This window comes from Palaemon carinicauda, chromosome 28 (genome assembly GCF_036898095.1).
Source record: "Palaemon carinicauda isolate YSFRI2023 chromosome 28, ASM3689809v2, whole genome shotgun sequence".
NCBI classification, from domain to species: Eukaryota; Metazoa; Arthropoda; class Malacostraca; order Decapoda; family Palaemonidae; genus Palaemon; species Palaemon carinicauda.
In genome coordinates, this window is record NC_090752.1 from 84,627,260 (window position 1) to 84,634,759 (window position 7,500).

The 7,500-nt window shown below is 34.5% G+C and overlaps 1 protein-coding gene across 1 annotated transcript in view; it reads left to right on the forward strand.

The window, feature by feature from the left end:
- LOC137621910 (uncharacterized) overlaps positions 1 to 7,500 on the forward strand; it is a 168,922-nt gene that overhangs the window by 89,694 nt on the left and 71,728 nt on the right. The window lies entirely within an intron of this gene.

The window sequence follows — 7,500 nt, forward strand, 5'->3', positions numbered from 1 at the left end:
AGAGAGAGAGAGAGAGAGAGAGAGAGAGAGAGAGAGAGAGAGCTATCTGATATCTTCTTTTAAGTATCATCCGAATTTGTAATACTTTGTTTAATATATATTAACCACAGTATTCAAAAATACATTTTACATAAGCATGTCACTCTGCTTTCGTTCTTTCTTTATTTATGGAAGTTATTTCCAAAGTCCAACTATCAAAGTATACTACCTAATATAACAAGCAGTAACCCTCTATTATGCATGGTAATTTGTGCAATATTAAAAGCATAATTATAAAAACAATGTACAAAATCTAGTAGCCCAATGCCTTCACAACTGTTCTTGCTTGTCACGCTAGTTATTATTATTATTATTATTATTATTATTATTATTATTATTATTACCTAAGCTACAACCCTAGTTGAAAAAAGCTGGATGCTATAACCGCAACGGCTCCAACAGGGAAATATAGCCCAGTGAGAAATGGAAATAAGGAAATAAATAAACTACATGACAAATAATGAACAGTTAAAATAACATATTTTGAAAACATTAACCTTAAAATACATCTTTTATAGATAAACTATAAAAAGAGACTTTTGTTAGTTGAACTGTTTTTGTCCGAATTATAAAGTTGCTGTTTCAACTAGGGTTGTAGCTTGGGTAATAATAATAATAATAATAATAATAATAATAATAACTGGCGTGACAAGCAAGAACAGTTGTGAAGGCATTGGGCTACTAGATTTTGTACATTGTTTTTATAATTGTGCTTAAAAAAAGAAAAAAAAAACAACTCTCTCCCTCGGGGTCATCAGTCTTTTCTTACAATACTGTTGCTGTCAAGAACCGGAACTCTGTCTTTGTCTGGTTCAAAGATTGGCCCTGTTGATGCCAGAAACCTTTGAAATGTGGCTCAATAATACTATATCCTATTGTGGAAAAAAATTATGAAAATAATGGTGAATCAGGACCTCTTCCGTGAACGGGGTTCCATTCAAGAAATGATAATGTTCTAGATCTAGAGTTTTTCTTTGCTTTATTTGGAAAATAAGTTTATCTTAAATTTGGAATCCAATGATTTCCTCTAGTAATTAGATGCTGCATCGTTGTAAATGTTAAAGAACTATGAAAATTATGCTAAAAAGTACGATGCATATCTTTATCACAGTTCTGCTAACCTTATTTTGATGTAATGTACTTTTTTTTTATCTCATTTATATTATTATTATTATTATTATTATTATTATTATTATTATTATTATTATTATATAGTAAATGAAATGAAGTGAGCGACTGGTTTTCGGTGAGAGTGGGGCTGAGACAGGCAAGTGTGATGTCGCTGTGGTTGCTTAACTTGTATGTTGATGGAGTGGTGAGAGAGGTGAATGCTCGAGTGCTTGGACGAGGATTGAAACTGGTAGACGAGAATGACCATGAATGGGAGGTAAATCAGTTGTTTGCAGATGATACTGTACTGGTTGCAGACACAGAAGAGAAGCTTGGCCGATTAGTGACAGAATTTGGAAGGGTGTGCGAGAGAAAGAAGTTGAGAGTTAATGAGGGTAAGAGTAAGGTTATGAGATGTACGAGAAGAGAAGGTGGTGCGAGGTTAAATGTCATGTTGAATGGAGAGTTACTTGAGGAGGTGGATCAGTTTAAGTACTTGGGGTCTGTTGTTGCAGCAAATGGTGGAATGGAAACAGATGTACGTCAGAGAGTGAATGAAAGATGCAAAGTGTTGGGGGCAGTTAAGGGAGTAGTAAAAAATAGAGGATTGGGCATGAATGTAGAGAGAGTTCTGTATGAAAGAGTGATTGTACCAACTGTGATGTATGGATCGGAGTTGTGGGGAATGAAAGTGACGGAGAGACAGAAAGTGAATGTGTTTGAGATAAAGTGTCTAAGGAGTATGGCTGGTGCATCTCGAGTAGATAGGGTTAGACACAATGTAGTGAGGGTGAGAACGGGTGTAAGAAATGAGTTAGCAGCTAGAGTGGATATGAATGTGTTGAGGCAGTTTGTCCATGTTGAGAGAATGGAAAATGGCTGTCTGCTAAAGAAGGTGATGAAGTACAAGAGGAAGGCCATGGTTTAGGTGGATGGATGGAGTGAAGGAAGCTCTGTGTGATAGGAGGATAGATGTGAGAGAGGCAAGAGAGTGTGCTGGAAATAGGAATGAATAGCGAGCGATTGTGACGCAGTTCCGGTAGGCCCTGCTGCTTCCTCCGATGCCTTGGATGACCGCGGAGGTCGCGGCAGTAGGGGATTCAGTGTTATGAAGCTTCATCTGTAGTGGATAACGGGGGAGGGTGGGCTGTGGCACCCTAGCAGTACCAGCCGAACTCGGCTGAGTCCCTTGTCAGGCTGGGAAAAACAGAGAGGAGACGTCCCCTTTTTTGTTTCATTTACTTGATGTCGGCTACCCCCCAAAATTGGGGGAAGTGCCTTGGTATATGTTTGTATGAAGTGCCTTGGTATATGTATGTATGTATATAGGAAACTATAACCCTGGTTGGAAATGCAAGATGTTATAAGCCCAAGGGCTCCAACAGGGAAACATAGCCCAAAGAGGAAAGTAAACAAGGAAAAAAATAAACTACAGGAGAAGTAATAAACAATTAAAATATTTTAACAGTAACAGCAACAAATCTTTTGGGTTTATTTTTGCAAAATAAATCTCTTTCAAATATAACCTGAAATGGAAGTTAGACTAAAGTAAATAAAAAAAATATGCCATCATATTCCTATCATCAACATGCATGATTCGCTGCAACTCATGAATAGTCGCTAATGGCTACTGGACGTTGAATGAAATCAATACAGTTTTTTTTTTTCATGAAACATTTGAAATCCTTCGCCCACAAGTCTTTCCCTAACTTCCTTGCCTCTTTCCTACACAAAATTATCTAAGTGGACTTCGGAGTATTTTCGTAAAATTCGTTGACGAACAAAAAACTTCCATGTTAAGCTAAATTTTCTTTTTATTATAAGATATCATAATTCAGCTTTCTCAAAGACATGTAGAAAATGTCACATAATTCGTGCTATGTTATCATTTTGGATAAAAGCAGAGAAAATTGTTGCCATCATGTATTTTAACCATAGTAGAGGAGCGTCATTTTCCAAATATCTTCCTTACAAAGTTTCTACTCCAGTTTTGATTATACAATAAATCCTTTATCTCTCCCTTACCTACATCTATAAGGCCAGCGTAAAATTTTTATACACTAGTATACACGACCAGACAATAATGAAGGCTTAAATATTCAAATCGATATATTATATACGCACACTCACAGATTCAACTCTTCCCACCCCCTCGCCTTTCCCAACTACAGCTCCTCTCACAAGGGTATGAATACTCCTTCTCCCCTACCCGAGGGACGAGGAGAGACAGAGTAGTTATATCCCTGGCAATGTCGCTGAACGTGACGGGAAATAAACATATCTATCTATCAATCTATCTATCTATATATGTATATATATATAAATTTATATATATATATATATATATATATATATATATATATATATATATATATATATATACAGAATATATATAAGCAGACACTTGCTCTTTATTATATAGAGTTCTCTTGCTTGAGGGTACACTCGGGCACACTATTCTACCTCATTTCTATTCCTCTTGTTTTATTAAAGTTTTTATAGTTTATATAGGAAATATTTATATAAATATTGTTACTGAACTTAAACTATTTTATTTTTCCATGTTTCCTTTCCTCACTGGGCTATTATTCCCTTTTGGGACTCTTGGGCTTATAGCATCTTGCTTTTCCAACTAGGGTTGTAGCTTAGCAAGTAATAATAAAAATAATAATAATAATAATAATAATAATAATAATAATAATAATAATAATAATGATAATAATAATAATAGGGAGTTTATCGCTAGTGTGCATGTTTTGGTGCTTGCAACACAAGTAAAAGGTATTGAGCTGCAATGCCATTGTCCCCGGTCAATTGGTGATTGTATAAACCAGGTAAAACAGCAGAAGTAAACAAAAGCCCAATTAATCATTTCTAAAAGTTGTGTTGTATTTCGGAAGTCGTCTTCTCATTAGGATAGTTATTGGGGCTGACGATTTGTTGAGTTTCACTAAAACAACTAAAGTCAGCTGGAGATAAATGAAAACGATTAATGTGAGTGTGAAGTGGCCTTTGCATATTGGGCTGGCTTCAAATTATTATTATTATTATTATTATTATTATTACTTGCTAAGCTACAACCGTATTTGGAAAAGAAGAATGCTATAAGCCCAAGGGCTCCAACAGGGAAAATAGCCCAGCGAAGAAAGGAAATAAGGAAAAACTACAAGAGGAGAAGTTTAAAAGCAATAATAATATTGAAATAAATCTTTCTTATATAAACTATAAAAACTTGAAAATAACAAGAGGATAAAACCTTCAAAGTAAGAATAAGAAGAGAAACAAGATAGAATCGTATGCCCGAGCTACCTCAGGGGATACCAAGGAACTTGCAAGTATTGAACTTTCACATAACATCAAGAGGAGAATCATACTTGTAAGCAACGGGAGATCTATAGGTATACTGTACTGGATGATGTCTACAAAATTCCACTGGAGGCAAGAAAGGCGATGTAAATAAACAATACTACAAAAACGTATCCAATCCTATCCCATATCCTTCGAGAGAAAGTTAACTCTATTCTCGGCAGGATGGCCGTGGCTTGTTTTAAAAACACCCCAGGTGTATTATTATTATTATTATTAATTTTATTATTATCATTATTATTATTAATATTGTTATTGTTATTGTTATTATTATTATTATTACTTGCTAAGCTACAACTGTAGATGGAAAAGCATGATCCTATAAGCCCAGGGGTCCCAACAGGGTAAATGGCTCAGTGAGGAAAGGAAACAAGGAAAAATTAAATATTTTAAAAACAGCAACAACATATAAATAAATATTTTAATATAAACTAAAAAGAAATTTAACAAAACACGAGAAAGAGAATTAGATAGAATAGTGAGCATGAGTGTAGCCTCAAGCAAAAGAACTCTAATCCAAGACAGCGGAAGACCTTGGTACAAAGGCTATAGCGCTACCCGTGACTAGAGAACAATGGTTTGATTTTGGAGTGTCCTTCTCCTAGAAAAGCTGCTTACCATTGCTAAAGTGTCTCTTCTTCCCTTACCAAGAGGAAAGTAACCACTGAAATATTACAGTACAGTAGTTAACCCCTGGGGTGAAGAAGATATCTCTCTGGATATTCGCTCCAGAGGTTAGAACTCTGTGATACCTCTTCTGGTAAAATTCCCTGGTATATCACTCGCAGAAATATCCCAAGTAGAAAGTTGGCTTACGTGGAACTCCATCAGGACAACACGGCTATCTCATCCAAAAATATATTTTCCTAAGTCAAAATCCGTATTTTAAGAATCTCTGATTAGCAGGTGGATAGTTGTGCCGTCCCTTAATAGAGTTGGCACAAATATCAATTTTTCTCAGATTATTGCTACAAAACCTACAACAGCAATATGAGAAATCTTGGAAATCACGGAAAAAACTATGTTCACTGTGGCAAAGGCATCAGGATAATCAAGAATACCAATGGGGCATACCATTGAGAAGTAAAGAAGTGCTGTTTTATTTCTCAGTATTCTACATCAGCAAATGAGTGAGTAACGTTGGATTCAAAAGAAGAGTATCCGTAATTTTGGTAAAATTTCCCCCTAATTAAGGAAAAAAATATCTTTCCATCAAGTGAATCTCGATTTTTTTTTTGGGGGGGGGGGGGGGGGTATAACAACTGCAGCAGTACTTGATTGGGATGGTTAACCTGGCATGAAACTTGATCCTTTGTGTATTATATATATATATATATATATATATATATATATATATATATATATATATATACACACACATAATTATCACCTGAAAGTAGTCCACAGCAGGACGAAGGCCTCAGACAAGTCCTTCCCATACGCATGTTTGTGGTCTTTCTATGCCAGTCTATATCCGCAAATTTTCTAATAGACACATGTATATACGTGAACTGTTGGTATGTATCCAAATAATGACGTGTGTGTGTGTATGGTTATACGCACACATGCATGGATAAAATGATTGTACAGACTGATAAGATATATTTTTCACTTCCAGAAAACGCATCTCACAGAAAAACTTTAGACCCCTTGAGCTAGCTTTATCTCGCCGGCGGATTCTGAAGGCACACCGGCCTTCTTTACTGCCCTAAAGGGAAGCCCCGGAAGACGTTTTGAGCAAAGTCTTTGAAGAGCAATATCTTTAAACTTTTTCCTTATCTTCTGGAGGACTCTCGGGTTTCCTCCGCTGCTGCTGGGTTGGAATGAGACTGTTTCTTCCGAGAGTTCTTTCGTTGATTTTCATGTTTTTGTTGTTATTGTCATCTTTTGTTGCTTTTGATGATTTTGATGGTATTGTCATTTTTTATTTTTTTGCAGCTTTTTTTTTAATCTGTTATTGTCCTTTTTGAAGCATTTAACATGATAATATTGTCATTTTCTTATCTTTTAATCTGGTGTTGATGTCATTTTTTGCAGTTTTGAATCTGTTGTTATATTCATTTTTATTTGCGGGAGAGACATTTTTCTTAATTTTTTGTTATCGAATCTGGCTACTTTTCTGAGCTGAAATATAGGTGTAGCTATTCAGTGGTCCTTTATGAATTTTGAAATCAACTTTTCCGTTTAAAAGATAAAGCGCTTTTCCAGTATTTTACTTGCTGGGTTAGCTTAAGATTGTTTCTCCTGAGAGTTCTCTTGTGGCTTTTGATGTTTTTGTTGTTATTGTCATTTTTTTAAGCTTTTAATATACTTTTAATTTTCTGAGCTGATATACGGGTATGATTATTCATTGGTCCTTTGTGAATTTTGTTGTTATCCATTTTTTCTTTTATTACATGAAGTAAGGATAGGAAGAATCCTGGGGTTTCTTTTTTTTTTTTAAATATTCCAATTGTTATTACTATTTAATTTCTTTATTATTATTTCAAACCGATTAAGCATTTAAGAGACACGACTTTTAATAGAAAATATGTTCCATAGGAGCTGAAGGTAATAAAAACATTAATGTTTAAATAAATATGACGTCTAATCAAACAACATTCATTTGTTCATAAATAATAACTTCGTTCATTCTATCTTCAGGTTACTTGGAAGAGATTTCTCTGTCTGTCTGTCTGTCTGTGTCTGTCTTAATTGACTAGACAAAGATAACTTATCTTCATAAAACGGAATACAAATATCATCTCTCAGATACTGAACAAGTAGAAACCAATTACATGATGACTAATTATTCATTACATAAGAATATCATAGAATGTACCCATGCATAAATACAAGATATTAATTCGACAATTATCGATATCAGAATCGTAACAATAAGATCAGTATTCTATTTCAAAATTTCGATAAATATATATTTGTAATGTTACACAACCCTGCTATTATCTCTTTTCAAATTATGTACAATTACAATAATAATAATAA